The following is a 19,368-nucleotide window of genomic DNA, read 5'->3' on the forward strand; positions in this document are numbered from 1 at the left end:
TTCTTTCTTGAATTAAAACAGCCTGCCTTTTTCAGAAGTGTATCATCTGCTTGTTTCTGGCAGAATTTGATAATAAAAGTTGTTTCATGCATTCAATCTATGCATTATTTCTTCATGTTTATTTTTCTTAATTTGTTGTACAATGGCACTGGATTGTCTTCATGGTAAATAAACCAAACCTACTTAACCTTTCTATTCTGTGACCCCTTACCATACAAAGAGTTCTAGTGTGTCACTTTCCTGTTGGTCAGAGGCACTAAAGCCATTTGGCCATTCTGACATCTCTCTGTTGGAAAGAAAACTGTCTGGGTTTTGCCCAACTCAGATATATCCATCCATGTAGAAATGGTGACAGTGAGGAATTTCTGCTAAGGAGACCTGACGAGGATGTCCAAGACATGTAATGAGTCATGTCTTTAGGCTGAAGAAGGGCTAGCAAATTTTCATACGTAGACCTTACTCAAGTAGTGGAGTATATAATCAGAAAGGCAGAAAAACATTCACTTAATAGAGGTTTTGTTCATTCATCATGCATGTAAACTCAACTGTCCAGATGACAGGCAAGTTTGTCACTGGATGGAGCAAGCTTGAACCTCTATGCCAGACTAACTAAGCTGTGGCAAACAGTACATTTTACTAGTCCCTGGGATGCAGGTAGGCAGTCCCCATACACGCAAAAAAATGTTTTATGAATGTACATGAAGCAGAGTGCTGAAACACAAGCTTCCCTGTGTTCTCAGCTATGCTCTTGACTGCATATAAATATGTATGGATCTGATACATTTCAAGTTTGTCCTCTTTTCCATGTCTTATTATGTATAATTCAGAAAGTAGTGCAAAATATCCATTTTACCAAAATCTAGAAAGCTGCTTGAGATACAGCTAAGTTACTACATTTGCTGCATTATTGGCAATAAATGACACTCTTGCATTTAATGAAAACAGAGTTCCTCAGGTGTCAGCTATTCTGGCATCTGGCTTCTATGTGGTAACAGAATATTAAAAACATTAGCAGTCAGAGAACCCAAGCCACGTGGTTTGTTTGTTTGTTTGTTTGTTGTTGTTGTTGTTTTGTATCCTGATGGATGAAAGTATCAAATTTCTGGATTAAAATCATGCACAACAGATGACGTAACAGATGAGTAACAGTAATATATTCCCTCCCCCCTCCACCCCAGAATGTCTTGTCTTACTGTGAATTTCCAGCAACACTGTTAAAAACTGAGCATTTATTTTCAACATGAAAGACAATAATGGAAATATTAAAAATATTTTTCCCCCACAGCTACTCCAAGGAATGTACCTCTCTATGAGGACAGACTGAGAGAGCTGGGGCTGTTCAGCCTGGAGAGGAGAAGGTGCCGGGGGGACCTGAGAGCAGACTTTCAATATCCAAATGGGGCCTATAATAAGGAAAGGGACAGGCTCTTTATCCAGGTTTGTAGTGATAGAACAAGGGGAAATGGTTTCAAACTAGAAGGGGGAAGATTTAGATTGGATTTAAGAAAGAAGTTTTTTACACTAAGGGTGGTGAGGACAGCAACAGGTTACCCAGAGATGTGGGGAATGCCCTGTCCCTGGAGACAATCAAGGTCAGGCTGGATGGGTCTCTGAGCACCTGATCTGCTGTAGATGTTGCTGTTCACTGTGGGGTAGTTGGACTAGGTGGTCTCTGGAGGTATCTTCCATCTCAAATGATTCTGTGATTCTCTGATTCATTCATTCTTGTCACCCAGCACATACTGTCTTCCTAGAACTGAGAGATGTATTTTGACAGTAAATTGTTTCTGTAGTCCTGAACAGAGGTTTCTAACCGTGAAGGTGCCAGGTACTTCATTTCTGTATGCTGAACTTATGAGAAAAAATCTCACTCAACAGAACTAAGTCTGTTTTCCCTGTTGCCAATCAGATATGACAACATTTAAGAATTAGCAGAAACTGCTGATTACATGAAATATTCAGACTGGGAGGGGAAACAGCCAAAAGCTGCAGAGCAGTCTCCACAGGTTGCAAGAATAGCATCTTCTCCCATATTCATTTATTGAAAAATAAGGCATATCACAGCATGGAACAAGCGCTAGGAATATTTTCCTGTATATTTACTGCTCTGAAGCACAGAAGTGCTAGAAGCAAAAAACTGGGTAAGGCCTTAAAGCAAGCACAAATAAAGCTTTAGAAAGCATCTGACTTAAAATTTGTCTTTGCATGCACTATAGTACTTATTTGCTTCTTTGTACTTCTTGAATAGAGAATCTGTCTTAGTATGTAGGAGCGCATGGTAGCAAAAAGCAGAACTGTGCACCTCAACATGAATGTGTTCATTCTCTGAGCAATTTTTGGTATCTCTCATATGGTGATAAAAGCAACCAAGTTAGTCCATAGGGAATGGGGAAGATATATTTAAAGAAAACGGCTTAACCTTAACATTCTAGTAGCTTGCAAATGCAATTAAAATACTTTTGTTTAATGGAAAAGGCACTAAAATTAGGAAGAATTACTGTGTTATGAGGCATAGCAAGGTGATGGAATGTGGTATGGTATTAGTCATATGTGTCTCTTCTGTGACTAAAGTTGCACTGCAAGGGGCAGATGACAGAGGGACTCCTGGATTGTCATTACAAATGCCTTTCCAGGAGCATGCACATTTCAGTCACTCCACCAGAGACTGAACCACCAGCACCACTCTTACCAAGGAGCAGCTGAAGATGTGCCAGTCATAAAGGGTGACATGCTGCAAGAGTCCTGCGATCAGCAAAAGGCTGTGCAGAAGGAACATATTGTTTTGCAGGGGATAACTGGCATCAGCAGAAGAAAAGCAACAGAATGAGATGTTTGTCCAAGCAATATCTTTTCCTTTTGGTTCTCTCTTTTGACATAGAGCACTCTCTTCAACAGCATCTGAGCTCTTCTGTGAACTGAATGCTCTGTCCTAAATCATTCTGAGGAAAGGAGGTTTTGCAGAAGCTGTGTTTTGTTGGCTCCAGGCAGAAGAATGATAAAAGGCACAAAAAGTAATGTTATGTTGTTTGAATTACACTGTCACAAGCCCCAGAGGTCTTCACTTTGGAATTTTCCTGTTGGCAGTAAATCTCAAAGTACTAAATAGTTGATACAGGAATTGAAACAATTTGGGGATGCTTCTGTCAGCCCTTTGACTTACTGACCCTAACATACTTCTGTCTTACAAATACAAACCTGTGAGACATCACAAGTTTTCCTGGATTGTTGAACTGGTCACAAATTTCCAATTAACCTGCTGACCTAGCACTTGCAGATAGGACTGAATTGCTGATAAAGGCTTTGTTCAGCATAGCCAGGAGTTATCTTGTGAAACCACATGTAAATGTTAGTGCTAAGAATTCCTTGTCCAGATAAATCAAGGCTCTCACCAGCGCTGCAAGTGAGGAAGGCTCGTTATCTAGCTTCTATATCTTAAAATTCACATTCTGGATTGTTTCTGTGGTACTGCCACACAACAAGATAGTTTGTCTTTTGACAGCAGAGCAAGGCAGTGTCTATGGTCCTACGAACATTCCAGTGCCAACAAAAGGAACTGATGCTACGTGTTAGCATAACAAGGGCTTCCCCAGTAGATGTAAAAATTCTCCTTACCCCCTGAATTTCCTCTTAGGGATAATGTAATAGCTAAATATTCTCAGTGATGCAGAAACAGGACATTTTGTTGTGAGCACTTTCACCTACATGACCAGTGCAGCAATTTAAAAAAGGGCAGTGCATCTACTTGACACACATGCAAAGCTGTGAGTTGTGTTTACCTTCGATAATATACCATGATCTCTGCAGGTTGAAAAACAGGCCCCAGGAAAAGGGTGAATGTGTAAGGGCACCTTAGCATTTAGTTTATAGCCACAGCTCCCAGATAAATGGGTTGCAAGTTCTTGGTTGGCAAAGGACTCTGCATACTTTTGCTGTACCAGCCAGGGCTCAATGTCTCAGGAGCGAAGTTAAACTGCTTAGGAAGTTGAAATCACCTCAACATTACAGGACAGAAATTCAGATGATTTGAAAAATGGAATTGCTTTATTTTTATAAATGGCAATGACATTTCAGTGTTTTTTTTTTTTCCATCTATATTTTCAGGTTTATATACTGATGACCGGGACTTTAACATAGAAATCCTAAAGAAGGTGCTGATAGAGGCACAGCTTCTGAGTTCAGTATAAATGGAAGCCATTTAACATCTGAGAAGGCATTTGTGAACAGGGCAAGGAAGATGAATGGGGTATTTTACAGAAAAGCTGATTGCATGCACATTGCTGTAGACAGCTGAGTTTGTTCATCCCTCAGACAAATGATGGACTTTGCACAACGAATAGAGAAGCATTACTGAACCATGCTCATGATTCAGAAGCAGTTCCTGTTTCACACAGCCATCCCTGTCCCTGCCCCACTGCTGGTTATGGCTCTGCTGCACCTGCTGGCAGCAAAGCTTGTCGTCCGTCCACTTCCCCTGCCATCTTCTCCTTTGGTTCCAGTAGCTGCCATTATGTGAAAATGCTTCTAATGCCACAGGTTAACCAGACCAAGGAACTAATGGAGGTTAAAAATAACTACACAAAAAAGAAAAAGAAGAAAAAAAAAAAAGTGGCAGTTAATATAATATCCAAGGACACCCATCTTTTACAGTGGAGATAGCAGAATTGAAAACATACCACTGCTTCTAGTGTGACATGTGTAAGCTGATGACTTCAGCTTATATTATGAAGTGAGAAGAATAAGGAGCAGATCCATGCTACTGTTGGCTCTCCTTCTGGGTTGCAGACAGTAGTCCCAGGTGAAGGCTAAAGGGAGGAAGATAAATCAATTGTGAGAGCCACTGTTCCTTGAGGAGGTGAGTCAGTGTCTTTGGGCCTTGAGGAGCAGCATAATTGTAGGTTTCATTTTTCACTTTTTTTTTTTTTTTCAGTAATAGCAATATTAAAATTATATTTCAAATTCTGAACTACAATTCTGTGGAAAGAGCTTGCAAGCAAGCCAAGGAGAGCAGCTCAGTAAATGGGGTAGGAACCTGTGGTTGTTTCCTTCTGCAGATACTGTGTTTCCCATCACTTCAGAAGAATTCTGATTTGGTGCTGAGTAACTATCAGTGTTATTCATCCCTTTACAACATTAAGCCACCTTGTAGTGAGATATCTGCTCTAACCTCCTTTGCATGCCATAATACTAATGAAGGGTTTATTCTTCCTCACTGTCATCAGGAATCTCTGGCTTTTATATTACTGGCTTTACACCTCACTAACTTCTGTCAGTTAGGCATTGTGCAGGCATCTGCAGTTACTGTCACTGACCAATGTGATGTGGTAGGTGAGTGGAATCGCCTTACAGAGGTCCCATTATATTGGTGTGACTTGTTTTTGCAAAGGAGGAGTGCAAGATAAATAAGGACATGTAAATAAAAACAACAAATTGCATTACCATTGCCAAATGCAGCCTTCCCAGTTTAACTGGGTGTATGCTGTGGTTGTTTTCTAACTTTTCTGCTTGTTACTGCAAAGGACATGTAGCGTAGGCAGATCATTGTGCTAAGCATCAGAAGAGTTTTAATTAAATAATGTATATTTTACAGTACAGCCTGATGTTTTTAATATAATAAAGTGTACCTGCTTTGTTTTTTTATGGTGAAGAGCAAATATTTTTGACACGCATACTGTATCTAAAAAGAAAAGAAAAACAAAACAAGCAATAGCTCTTGTTTCTATCTAGCATGTAAAATTTTAATAAAATGAGCTGAATTTTTGTAGAAAATTTAGTGACACCAGTAATGTGTTTAACACTTCTGGTCTTATTATTGGGAGTTCTGCTCAAAACCAAACATCTCCTAATGCACAGCGAACAACAGCATCTGTTAATCACTGTCTGCAGCCAGTAAGGCCTTGACTAATTCCAGTACATTCATGACAAGAAGTTGTTTATACTTCTGTAAATTAACAGGCTTTCATAGTGTCTCCAGATTTCCCTCTGCTGGAATAATGGCAGTATTGCTCACCAGAAACAAACAGCAGTGGTCTACTTGCAACAGATTTGTGGGGAACATGTTTTAAATTTTGTAAATATATGAAGATTGAACAAGTTCCTGAGTGATATTGTCATTCTTGTCCCTGATTATGGCTTTGGTGGCCTTGGCCACTCCATGATGCACCTGGCTGCTTAAAGCTTGAGAGCAGATGCAGAGGAGAGGTGCTGAGAGGCAAATCTCCATGCTGTATCTCGTTGGGAATTTTAACTCTGTGTTTCCATACAGCTGTAGCTTCTGCTTTTGCACAGCACAAGACTCAGAACTTGCCGTCATGACCGCAGCTTCCTGTCTTTACTATTTACTGATCTCCCAAGGATGACTCCTTGCTCTCAGTGCCCCTTGTTTATTCTTTGTTCTGGCAGCACTGGCATCAGCAGTGCTGACTTTCATTCCAGTTAAAATAATTCACTGTTAGTACCAGAATGTAACATTATAAGTCAAAGGACTGATTGAGCTGGGAAAAAAGTGGTCAGGCATGGTACTGTTCAGCTGACTGCAGCTACAGAGAGCAAGGCAAAAAGTTCATCCTTGTGATCCTCATTTGCTTGCTGTGTGGAAGAACAGGGTAGTTAGTGAGTTCAACCTAATGAATTATCTGCATTTTTTTTCACCAGGAAGATTTATGTTAGAGGATATAACTCTATGTAGGGGGAAGGAGTCACTTGGAGAGTTAATGAAGTCAGTTTAATAGCTCTCATTCAGGAAAACTGTAGAGACCCTCCATACATGATGGAGCAAATTATCTGTGTACTGGGCATGAGCATCACGGTGCATTTGGCTCCAGGATACGGCTCTGATTATTCTTTCCTGTACTACAGATTGATGCAAAACTGCAGTACTCCAAGTAGTGCACAGAGAGAACATTTGTTTTCTTAGCACCCATGTAGTATACCCCTCCTTTTGTGTGTGCATTTTACCAGCTTAGATTCATTTTTGAATGAATGCTTACTGTCTTAGAGCCCCCAACACAAGAAGGACATGTTGGAGTTGTTGCAGAGGGTCCAGAGGGCCATAAAGATATCAGAGGATTGAAGCATCTCCCCTTCAGGCTGAGAGAGCTGGGGGTCTTCAGCCTGGAGAAGAGAAGGCCCTGAGGAGACATTAGAGTAGCCTTCCAGTACCTGAAAGGGATTACCAGAAAGCTGGGGAGGGACTTCTTGTAAAGGCAAGTAACAACAGGATGAGGGGAAATGGGAAATTGGAAGAGGGTAGATTTAGATTAGCTATTAGGAGAATTTCTTTACTGTGAGGGTGGTGAAACTCTGGAACATGCTGCCCATAGAGGCTGTGAATGCCCCCTCCCTGGATGCATTCAAGGTCAGAGTGGATGGGGCTTTGAGCAACCTGGTCTAGTGGGAGGTATCCCCACCTATAGCAGGGGGGTTTGGACTAGATGATTTAAAGGTCACTTCCAATCCAAACCATTCTATGATTCTATGAATCTAATCTTTGCCCCTGATTCTTCTCAACTGCTTGGAAAAATTCATCTTTCATAAAACAAGAAAGGTGAAAACTAAAACAAAACTAGTTCAAACAAAACTCCCACCCCTGACTTACTGTTATGTAATGCACAACTGTGCAACAGCATTTTCATTACTATGGCTGAGGTTACATTAACTTTCATGGTTCATTAAGTCTTCAGCCATTCTGACCAAATATTTTGTGGGATTTGTAATTTGGACATCATGTTCAGGAGAACAGAGTTTGCTCAGCCTACTCAGTTGGTTACAGGGTGGTACCCAGTATCAGTGCCTATCCACCTGAGCTGAGTTCACATCAGTTTCTGTTAAAGGATCGGATTCTAGAGCCAGACACACATGCAAAATCCTCAGAATTGGCATTACACTGTTTTCTCTGGGTATAATGTGGTCACCTTATCTCAGGCTCCTCCTTAAGCTGAAATATTATTGCTAAATATTTACAGATATATTTACTTGTAGCTTGCATACAGGTGGATTTTACAGTCCATTGTCAAAAATCACAAAGGCAGCATCACAGTGCATGTCTTCCATATGTGAAAAAAAACCTTGCTGTGAAAGGAACTGACTGACGAAAGCAGAGAATCAAAAGCATTATCAAACACTGCAGCATGTGATATATTCAGATTATTCCATCTTGTTCTACAATTAAGGGCTGAAAACATGCACACATATTTGGTTGGATTTTCTGCTCTCTGTGTACCCTTAAAACCCACGCTCCATAATTTTTAAGATATTTGATATAAAGCAATTATGTCCCAGAATGTTTCCACTGTAAATCAGTATTGTGTCCTGCCCAGGAATGCTGCAGTACACCACCAGCAGTTAAGGTGAAGTGTGGCAACCTGGGAGTGTGTGGATGTGCTTGCAGTCCAGTGCCTGCTCTGATATGCATTAGGTTTCATTTGGACTCCTTTTTAAAGCTATTAGATAGGATATTGCTCGATTGTTGCTTCAGATTCTAGAAAACACTGTGCCCTTTGGAAAGGAGAAAATCACTCTGCCTGCACATGGATGGATAAGGTAGAATAAACCTGAAAGATGTGGTTAAATTGGTTGCAGCCACATTCTCGCTGCCTGCATTACTAGGTAACACTACAAGCACAAAAGCTGAAGTTTAGTTGATAAAATTTGGCAAAATTAATTTCAAATTGCCTTATTTTACAAAATGTATTTCTTGCTGTGAAGTGGTTTTGCTAGAAGTGTTTTAACCATTAAGAAAAGAGAGCAGCAACATGAGTTAACTGAAGAACAGTGAAGAATGTTGCACCTATTATGTAAAATCATAGTGATGTACAAATCATTTATAATGATATAAAGCCCTCATTACTGTGGAAGAAACCTATTTAATAACACTCCCTTGTCCAAAATGGGCTCAAGGTAGCAGATTTTTCATAGCTTCTTAGATTTCTCAGCATTAGTCTTCTGTTTCTTATTTCTGAATTGAACTGCAAGATTTCTTGAAATAACCACCATGAAATATGCTTGGCTTCTCCAATGCTCAGCTAATGACTAAGATGAAACCTGGCTCAAGAACTGGCTATTTAGACAGCCATTTTAATCTACAACTTATTTCCAAATAACTGCAATTTAAGGCTCTAGAAATCTTACAAGAAGACAAGTGTATCTTAAAAATTACAAGTGTTTACTTTCCTTTATGGTAGAATTCATCCAGTACAATTAGTCTTAGTTTATTGTATAACACACTCAGAACCAAACCAACCAGAGATAATGGGTCCAGAGATCAAAACAGAAAGACAAAGAAAAGAGGTTTTAGAATTGTCATTATGAGCAAACTGAAAGTTATGTATTTTTCTCTCAATACATTATTGATTAGAGCAGTTTCCTCTATTTTCTGCCTTGTGGCTACCCAGAAAATGACTAAGGTAGAATATTCTTCATATGCTCAAGACTTAGACTGGTCACATGCTGCTTTTCTTCATTCTCATCCCCTCCAAGAACCCCTAACGGGAACGGAAATGTTGTAGCATTGGGCTTATGGCAGGGTATATGCCAATAAAAGACCTTCCTTCTTCACCTTTTCCCCTCACACCTCAAAATTCATAAGCCCCTTGTATTTCAGAAAGTTGCAAATAACTTGTACTCAGCTTTGTTCATGTATTTCACAATACTTTTTTGTGTTTGCAAATGTCCACTCCTTATTGGATATTTTTAAATTAAATCCCATTCAGTCATCAGTACCTTTCTCGTTCATAAGTTGGGCTCACACTGAAGCAAAGGACGGATGTCAGAGGTTATTGATGGAATGTTTAATCATACTAAAGTTGCAGCTGGTGATCGATCAGATTAATCAGGGATATGTACATCTACTTAAGTTAAACTAATGTAAATTTCATTTAAATCAGAGAATCATAGAATAGCAGTAGTATAACCATAAGAAAAATGTATCTGTGGAAGTCTTTTCTCTTGAGTAATATGGTCTTTTCTAGCAAGCAGTCTCACATTTAAATTAAGCTCTTTAGAAAAATTTTCAAGTCAGTGTTATTCTTTTCATTCTTTCAGGCTGTAGGTCTTCTGTAGGTTTTCTCTGTCACATCTCTTTTCCATTATTCCTCTCCTTTCAATGTTTACATCTCTTGGCAGTTCATGGAACAATTGCTTGCACTGATTTATATCGACTAATCTGTTAAAGCAAACAATTGAATGAAGTATCCACATATCAGACTCATCCTGTCCTGCACTTTGACCTCAACAACCCCAGGGAATGCTGGCTTGGGGCAGAGTGTCTGGAAGACTGTAGAAGAAATGGACCTGGAGATGTTGGTAGATGCTCAGCTAAACATGAGCCAGCAGTGTGCCCACGTGGCCAAGGTCAGTAGCATCCTTGCTTGTACTGAAAAACAGGAGAAGGGAAGTAAGCGATCATCTCCCTGTACTCAGCGGTGCTGAGGCCACATTTAGAGTACTGTGATTTGTTTTGGGCCCCTCACTACAAGAAAGACATTGAGGCCCTGGAGCTTGTCCACAGGAGGGCAACAAAGCTGGTGAGGGGTCTGGAGTGCAAGTCTTATGAGGATCAGCTGAGGGAACTTGGATTATTTAGTCTGGAGAAGAGGCTCAAGGGAGATCTTATCACTGTACTACTATCTGAAGGAAGGTTGTGGCGACGTTTCAATCAGCCTCTTCTCCCACATATCTAATCATAGGATCAGTGTGAATAGCATCAAGTTGTGCCAAGGGAGATTCAGGTTGGAAGTTAGGAAAAACTTCTCCTAAAGAGTGGTCAGAAGCTGGAGAGGGCTGCCCACAGATGTGGTGAAGTCACCATATCTGGAGGCATTCAAGAAACATTTAGATGTTGTACTGAGGAACATGGTCTATTAGGAGAGTTTAGTGGTAGGTAGACAACTGAACTGGATGATCTTGGAGATCTTTTCCAGCCTGGGTGATTCTATTATTCTAAGTGCCCTGCATTTGGATCGATGGGAATTTCTTTCCTGACTAAAAATTCTGTGCTCTGACTGTCTGAAAAATATATTTGTTCTTTCTGAAAAACTCACTGTCCACAAATAAAGGCTTACTATAGTCAATGGAAGTACTTTCTAACTTGCCAAAGTGCTTATTATTGAAAGTAATCCGTAACAATGCAGCAGTCAGTTATCTTCTGGCTGTAAGGCCTAAGATCATTCATGGGAAATGTGAAGCTCCATCACACCAAGTGGATGTGCATTATAAAGAATAGATAGTTTCTAAATTTTTGTCAGTGTATACTGTATATGGTGTGAGAAATGAATGCCTTGGCATGATTCCCCATTTACTAAATGTCAGGAAAGGCAGACAGTGTCTTATTGCAAAATATACATTTCAAGCAGTCAGCCTCTTTTGCTTCAAATTTCCTGTGAGACTGCCTAATTTCTAAACTACTACTTTATGAGAATTTGTAGTAACAAATTATTTCCTGTAAAGAGTTTTATTTTTTCCTCTCCCAGTCAGACTGAGAAAGATATGAATCAATTTATTACCCCCTATAATGGCAATAAATTTTCTTCTAGAGCAAAGCAATCCGTTTACATGTTCCTGAGAACTATATCTAAAACAATAAAACTTAGTGAGGCATATAAGAATACTGCACTGTTTTCAGTTTTTTACTTTTTCAGATGTATTGTCTAAAAACTAGATGTCAGTCCAATTCGCTAGCATTGCACAAGGACTTCAGCATCTTATTTATTAAAAAGCAAGACATCAATGTGAATCATGAGCTCACACTTGCCAGCAGAAGTGCATTATGTGCATAACACTCCATGTGCTAAAACACCACAGTTATTAAAAGTTTAGTGGAAACTGAATTTAATGAAAGAGAGGTGAGGAGGCTGGATTTAGGGGTTCTTTTTCTTTTTTTTTCTTTTTTCTTTTTTCTTTTTTTTTTTTTCTAAAAAGCAAAAGCTTCTTAAATATGCAATTTTCCTTTGTACGCACAGGCAAGTTTCACTGTTTTCAGTGTAAGGTTGGCCCTCCCCATCACACAAGTATTCTGTAGAAAATAAGTGATGTTGCTCTTATGAGCAGTTAGTTGTTTCCTGAGCAGTACTGAGAATGGTTAGTGACACAAGCAGAACAGGAGGAGAGCCATGATCTGGACAGGGATTCTCTTGCTACAAATTGATTCAGGATTCATTTATTAGCTACTGGCTGCATTGTTCAGTTAATTTAAAGTGTGGTTCAAGATTCTTTACCTCTTCTACTCCTTATATTGCTTTCTGTGCTAAACACACTGTGAAAGTACTAAGGAAATCATTTACCTTTTGAATGCCAAGTAATAATGTAGTTTCCACACTGAGCAATACCATTTGCACAGTTCTATTGTCAAGTAAAGGAAAAGTGAAGGAGATAAACTCAGGAATGCATACAAAATATGGTTTGTATTAATTATCCAAGTGTAAGGAATGTACAATTTGACCTCCACAGGTGTTACTCTCTTCTATTGAGAAAAAACCTCTGCAGATTCTAACAGACATTTGCTCCTGGATTGTCAGACTAGCAGAGAGATCTGCTGGCTATTAACATGGAATAGTGGTATGGAAACAGCAGCTAAAATTGCCCTTTGCCTCCACATTCTATGTTAGACCATTTAGCTAGGGAAGACAGTAGTCAGCTGCCTAGTTTGCTCTTGGAGAGCCAAGAGACACTTGTAGAAAAAGTAAAGTGAGGTAAAAAGAAGGTCTAATTAAGTCAAAATTAAAACATCCCACTTGAACCTGTGGTCTCAACAAAACAAGATGCGAATTACTGAAGACTGAAAAGCTGAGAGTAAAAATTGAAGGATGCAGCTGATATGGTATCCTATGCAATGTTGAGACAAAACCATATTGACCCTATCTAAGTTATGAATGAGCCCTGCCCTTTAGAACAGCTGGAAACTGATGTCAGTCAGAAGCACAGCATCTCAGCAATACTTCTTAAAAATAGGTAACCACATGTGGGTGTATCTGTCTTAAACATTTAACTGTAAAACTGTGGTAAAACTTACATTTTATCAGTACAATTACAACGCAAAATAAACTCTCATGTTTCTGGAAGAGAAAAACTTTACTAATGTAACATGAGATCTATATCTGATTTATATCTGTCTCTACAGAACACTAACCATACAAAGTATTCCCTTACCTAATTATTGTTTTAGGAATTATGGTTTTTTTTTTCACAGAAACTATTTCTTGGGAGATTTACAAATTTTACAGTACAAAGTTGCATAAGAGGCAGGCATTATTTCATCATTTCATTATGCATAGATTTTACAAGGTACAGATCTTAGATGCAGAAATGGATTTTTGCTTAGAATTAGGTATAAAATTAACTACTTAGCCCGCCCCAAGGTGCAGGAAGAAAAAAATATTCATAATAGAACAGTGAGTTCATATCCTCTACAAAATATCCTATAATACGCAAGTACATTAAATATCTTTTTTTAAGTTGCTTGACAAACACAGCATTTACCTTGGAGCAATGTTACCTCTGTCACACCTGAGGAAAGAAAGAGATGCACTGTAGGAACAGAATCCAGTATTGGTGGGACATGAGCAAATCTAGTTAAAATAAATATGGTTTAGCATTTAAATGGCCCATCAGTGACCACAAGCTGCTGTAAGATCTTATACTTTTATTTCCTCCTTCTAATGTGATTTTCAGGGATACTGTTTTTTGTAGGGTTTTCAGAGTGGGGTGGTGGGGTGTTTTTATTTTTTCTTTTGCTTTGGCTTTCTTTTCTTCTTTAATATTGATTATTCTGAAATATTTATGTTGTATTCTATTAATTATTTATTCTTAATATTCATTTAACCACTTAATTAATTGCTTACAGTAAATTATTATTAATTATTTAAGAAAAACATCTAATTCTAGAAACAGAAAGTAGAAATGAGCTATGGCTTCAGGTCAGTAGCAGTAAATTATATGTCAAAAGTTTACTTCTGGTCAGGTTCTACATCACAACACCTTTTAGAATTGCTTTTGTGTGATGGTCAAAATAATTGCTAATTTTCATTTAAATAGAACTATTAATTAGCATACCTGTATAATAAAAATTAATTCCATTGTCATAGTTCTAACATATGTGAAGCTCATTAGTTAATTAAAAGTTTTGCCTAAGACAAACTGCAGGGTAAGTTTAGTCACATCTTCTGCGGAGTCCTGAGAAGACTATTGAAGAGACTGGGAGGTCACAGAGTGTACGTATGTTTAAATTAACTGGTGGTTTTAAAGATGACTTGAAATGACTTACAGGAACTAGTTCCTGACATAAACATTTCAAAATTTCAAGTAAGATAACTGAAATCAACATTACTTTCTCTACTGTGAAAATGGAGGCCTTGTATGAAAATATTGCATTCTACTAAAAAAAGTTTATTAGCAGTTTTTCTGGGCAGGTGAACATACTCAAAAAACAACTGGAAGAGAGACTCTACCCTTCCACTGTTCAATCTATTAGCATAAAGGAGAAAATATTCCATAAGAATACTGCAGAATGCCAGCAGTGTTTATATACCATGTTATAGAGCTTGTTTCAAAGAAATGATATTATGCAATATTTATGCACTATATCCTGCATATTGTAGTTCCGAATGTATATGAAAATGTATATAAGTACAGACCTATAAATACATGGACCTAGATTCATAGAGCATGCATTTTTTTTCTATTAGTGTAAAAGACTGAATATGAGACATTACTACAGAAAATATGTTATTTGATGACATACTGTTAAAGCAGAAAACATAAGCCTTTTAGTAATGGGAATCAGTGGAAATGATTTGGTATTTAGGATTATACAGGGAACCACAGGATGCACATACATTCTGATGAACTAGAAGTTGTTTTGAATCAATAAAGATTTTTTTATTTTTTTTTTTAAATTTGAAGCTAGACTTTCTTTAATTTTGAGTTTTTTGGCAGGTATGAAGGGGGAAGGGGACAAAATGAGGCTCACTGGAGATGAGCCTGGGAGAATGATGGTAGGATCGGTGGCGAGGCAAGGGGCTCAGCTAAAGTGCATCTACACCAATGCACACAGCATGGGCAACAAACAGGAGGAGCTGGAAGCCATCATGTGGCAGGCAAACTGTGATTAGTAGGTATTATGGAAACATGGTGGAAGTGGTCTCACAACTGGAGTGCTGCAGTGGATGGATATAAGCTCTTCAGAAGAGATAGGCAGGAACCAGTGGCATGGCTGTCTAAATTAGAGTGTGTTGTGATGGTAAACTCAGGGCTGGGAATGACAAGGTTGAATCTCAATGGGTAAGGAACAGGAAGAAGACCAACATAGCTGACATCCTGGTGGGGGTCTGTTATAAACCACCTAACCAAGCTGAAGAGATGGACAAGGCATTCTATGAGCAGCTGGAGGAAGTTGCGTGATTGCTAGCCTTTGTTCTCATGGCAGACTTCAACTTCCCTGATATATACTTGAAATATAATACAGAAGTCTAGGTGGTGTCTAGAGTGTGTGGAAGATAACATCTTGACACAGCTGGTAAAGGAGCCTACCAGGGGAGGTGTCTTAGCAAGTGCTAGATCTGCTATTCACAAACTGAGAAGGACCGGTGGAAGATGTGGAAGTCAGAAGCTCTCTTGGGCAGAGCTACCACAACATTGTAGAGTTCTCTGTTCTTGGTGAAGTCAGGGTCTGCAAAACTGCTATTTTGGTCTTCTGGAGGGCAGACTGTGAACAGCCTAGAACACTGGAGGGTTCCTTGAGAGTCAGTCCTGAAGGGTAAAGTGATCTAGGAAGGCTGACGCTCCTCAAGAAGGAAGTCTATCCCCCTGTGCTGTAAGATGAGCTGGTGGGAAAGAATACCAGTATGAAGAGGGAGTTTTTCCTGAAACTCCAGGAGAAAAAGAGAATTATCTCCTGTGGAAGAAGGGATGGGTAACCTGAGGAGAGAAATTATTAGGATATGCAGGGAGAAAATTAGAATGGCAAAAGCCAAGCTTGGACTCCACCTGGCCACTGTGGTAAAAGAGAATAAAAAACAGATGTATTAACAGTAAGAGGGGAGCTATGGAGAATCTTCAGCCTTTACTGGATGCAGCAGGGAATGAGACTGCAGAAAATAAGGAAAATGCTGTGGTTCTCAATGCCTTCTGTAAAATTGGTCTATAAAAGTCAGATCAGTTATCTTCAGGAAAATCTACTTCCTGACCTAGAAGTCTAGAATGGGAAGCAGAATAAACTCCCCATGATTTAGGTGAAGACAGCCAGCAACCTACTACTCCACCTGGACTGCCACAGGTCTGTGAGACAAGATGGGGTCCACCCAAAGGAGCTGACAGCGGTGATTGCCAAGCCATTTTCCAACACCTATCAGTGTTCTTGGTCAACTGGGGAGGTCCTAGAGGATTGGAGGCTTGCCAGTGTGACTCCTATCTACAAGAATGGTCTTAAGGAGTGTCCAGGAAACAACAGACCGATCAGCCTGAGCTCGATGACAGAAAAGTTATGGAACCAAATCATTGTAAATGAGATCACATGGCATGTATGGGACAGCTCTAATTAGGCCCAGCTAGCATGGATTCAGGAAAGGCTTGACCAAACTGACCTTCTATGATTGAGTGACTCACATGGTGGATGAGGAAAAGGCTGTTGACATCGTCTACCTAGACTTCAGCAAAACCTTTGACACTGTCTCCCATTATATTCTCCTAGAGAAACTGGCAGCCCATGGCTTGAACAGATACACTCTTTGCTGAGTAAGGAACTAGCTGAAGGGCTGGGTCCAGAGAGTGGTGGTGAGTAGAATTAAATCCAGCTAGTGATCAGGCACAAGTAGTGTTTCCCAGAGGTCAGTACTGGGGCCTGTCCTATTCAATATCTTTATTGATGACCTGGATGAGGGAATTGAGCGTGCCTTCAATAAGTTCTCTGTTGTAACCAAGTTGGGAGGAAGAGTCAATCTGCCTGAAGGTAGGAAGGCCCTTCAGAAGGATCTCGACAGGCTGGATCTCTGGGTTGAAATCAGTGGGTTGTAGTTCAACAAGACCATGTTCTGGGTCCTGTACTTTGGCCAAAACAACCCCAGGCAATGCTACAGGACTGGGGCAGAGCGGCTGGAAGGCTGTGTGGGAGAAACTGACCTGGGAGTGTCAGTTGATACTCAGCTGAACATGAGCTAGTAGCGTGTGGCCAAGAGGGTAAATTGCATCCTCGCTTGTATGAGAAATAACATTGCCAGGAGGAGGAGGAAACTGATCATCCCTCTGTACTCAGGTCTGGTGAGGTCTTATCTTGAATATTGCATTCAGTTTTGGGCCCCTCACTACAAGAAAGACAATGAAGCCCTGGAGCATGTACAGAGAAGGGCAACAAAGCTGGTGAATGGTTTGCAGCACAAATCTTATGAAGAGTGGCTGAGAGAATTGGGATTATTTAGCCTGGAGGAGAGGAGGCTCAAGGGAGATCTTTTCACTCTGTGCAAATATCTGAAGGAAGATTGTGGTGAGGTGGAGATTGTCCTCTTCTCCCTCCAGTGACAGGACAAGAGGTAATGGCTTCAAGTTGTGCCAGGGGAGGTTCAGGTTGGTTATTAGGAAAATATATTCTCCAGAAGAGTAGTCAGGAGCTGGAATGGGCTGCCTGGGTGGGTGTTAATGGGAAACTTTGGTGTTGTACTGAAGGACATGGTTTAGTGGGAAAATACTCGTGATAGGTGGACAGTTGGACTGGATGATCTTGGAGGTCTTTTCCAACCTTAGTGATTCTATGATTCTATGAAATAAATGATGTATATATGGGAAAAAAAAACCATGACTTTTTTCTATAATTTCCTGTAGATGTTTTGAACTGCTTTGCAACATGACAAAGTATTTGTTTGACTCTTTAATGAAAAACAAACAAACAAAACAACAACAACAAAAACACTGTAGACATAGATCTACAGTTTTTACCTCTACACTGTAGTTACAATGAAAACGTCAATATTTGTTATTTGTATGCAATATTATTCTGTGACTTCACATGCAAACCCAATGCGTACACAAAACATAGACAAGAAGTGAGCACTAAAGTTGATCACTTACATTTTCTTACACCATGTTCCACCAGTACCTCCTCAGAGCTTTAGGAAAAGATGAAGCTTCTAGTCACCAGTCACGGCTATACACTAGCAACTAAAATAATTATTATAATAATTATCCTCTCCAGTATGTTTTTGTTAAGCAGAGCTAAGCAAACAAACTAACAAACAAACAAACAAAAAAAATGGTGGAGAAATCTGAGTAAGCATGGTAGCTGCGTAACTCCTCTTTCCTTCTGCCTCCCACTATGGGTTTGGCTAGGATGTATAAGTAACAGACAGACAGCATTGTTCTTTTCACTATTTTAAATTGAGGATTGTGAGTTAAGCAGTACTTGTAATACTATGCCTTGCCTAATGGGAAAGGACATATGTGGTTTAGCTAATAGTCCTGATTTCATTCTGGAAAAGAGCTTGACTCATCAGTACAAGCTGAACAAAAGATGCTCACGAGTGAGATAATTATATTTGCTTTATTATAGTTTTAGTAAAGTTACTAGAAATCAGTGAGACTGCAAAAATAATAGAGGTTTTCACAGATTTCTGTCTGAATTTTGCAGTATTCTGATGGAGTATTCTGTCAGGTCTATGTATCACTTAGAAGCCAAAATAGATAACAGACCTACTCACCATTTTTAATCAGAATCTCAAAGGGACAGAGGCTAATTAAATGCTGTTGCAAGACAAGATCTAATTTAGCACCAATGTAGTTGGAAGGCTGCCAAAAAGATAAACATATTTGGTACCCAAGAAAAGAGGAATTCTTCCAGATTAACAATGCAGTAAAGCCTCACTTCTGATAGTTTCTCCAAGCAATAAGCTAGAGGATGAAGGATGATCCTGTAGTTTTTCTGTAACAGATGACAAGCTACTGAAAACCTGGATGAGACATGAAACTCAGTTCTTAGTTTCTCTGCATCAAGGCTCTAAAATGTCCTCAAGCTCACTCTGTTCTTCAGAAGGGTTTCAGTTTAACACTGAAACTTGATTTTGAATCACACATTTATCACCAACTTCCTCCAACAAAACAAAACAAAACAAAACAAACAAACAAACAAAAAACAAAAAAGAAAAGAAACAGAAAAGAAACAAAAAAGATAAACATCAGAAACCAAAACATAGCAAAACAAACCCAGAACCTTGAAACAGAAACCGTAATCCAGGACTTCTCAGACCCAGCTTAAGCAATGGTTATTTCTCTGAGTGGGAAATGAAACGGACACAAGTATGCAGCTGTGCCAAGAAACTGAGTCTCCTGACTCCAGGCTGCTGCACAGGAATTAAGAGAAGCATGATATACATGGAGACTTCTTCTATCTAACAT

At 39.4% G+C, this 19,368-nt stretch overlaps 1 long non-coding RNA gene across 2 annotated transcripts in view; it reads right to left on the reverse strand.

The window, feature by feature from the left end:
- Positions 1-4,096: 4,096 nt before the first annotated feature.
- Positions 4,097-19,368, reverse strand: part of LOC149912952 (uncharacterized) — a 33,992-nt gene continuing 18,720 nt past the window's right edge. The window contains exons 3-4 of one of the 2 annotated variants that reach the window (XR_016461433.1): positions 4,674-4,802; positions 4,097-4,571 (exon numbers count right to left, since the gene is read on the reverse strand). This is a non-coding gene — a long non-coding RNA (uncharacterized LOC149912952). Of the gene's footprint in view, positions 4,803-19,368 lie in introns of both variants that reach the window. The other variant, XR_016461432.1, reaches the window with a different exon arrangement.

This window comes from Phasianus colchicus, chromosome Z (genome assembly GCF_987193195.1).
Source record: "Phasianus colchicus chromosome Z, bPhaCol1.hap1.1, whole genome shotgun sequence".
Classification (NCBI taxonomy): domain Eukaryota; kingdom Metazoa; phylum Chordata; class Aves; order Galliformes; family Phasianidae; genus Phasianus; species Phasianus colchicus.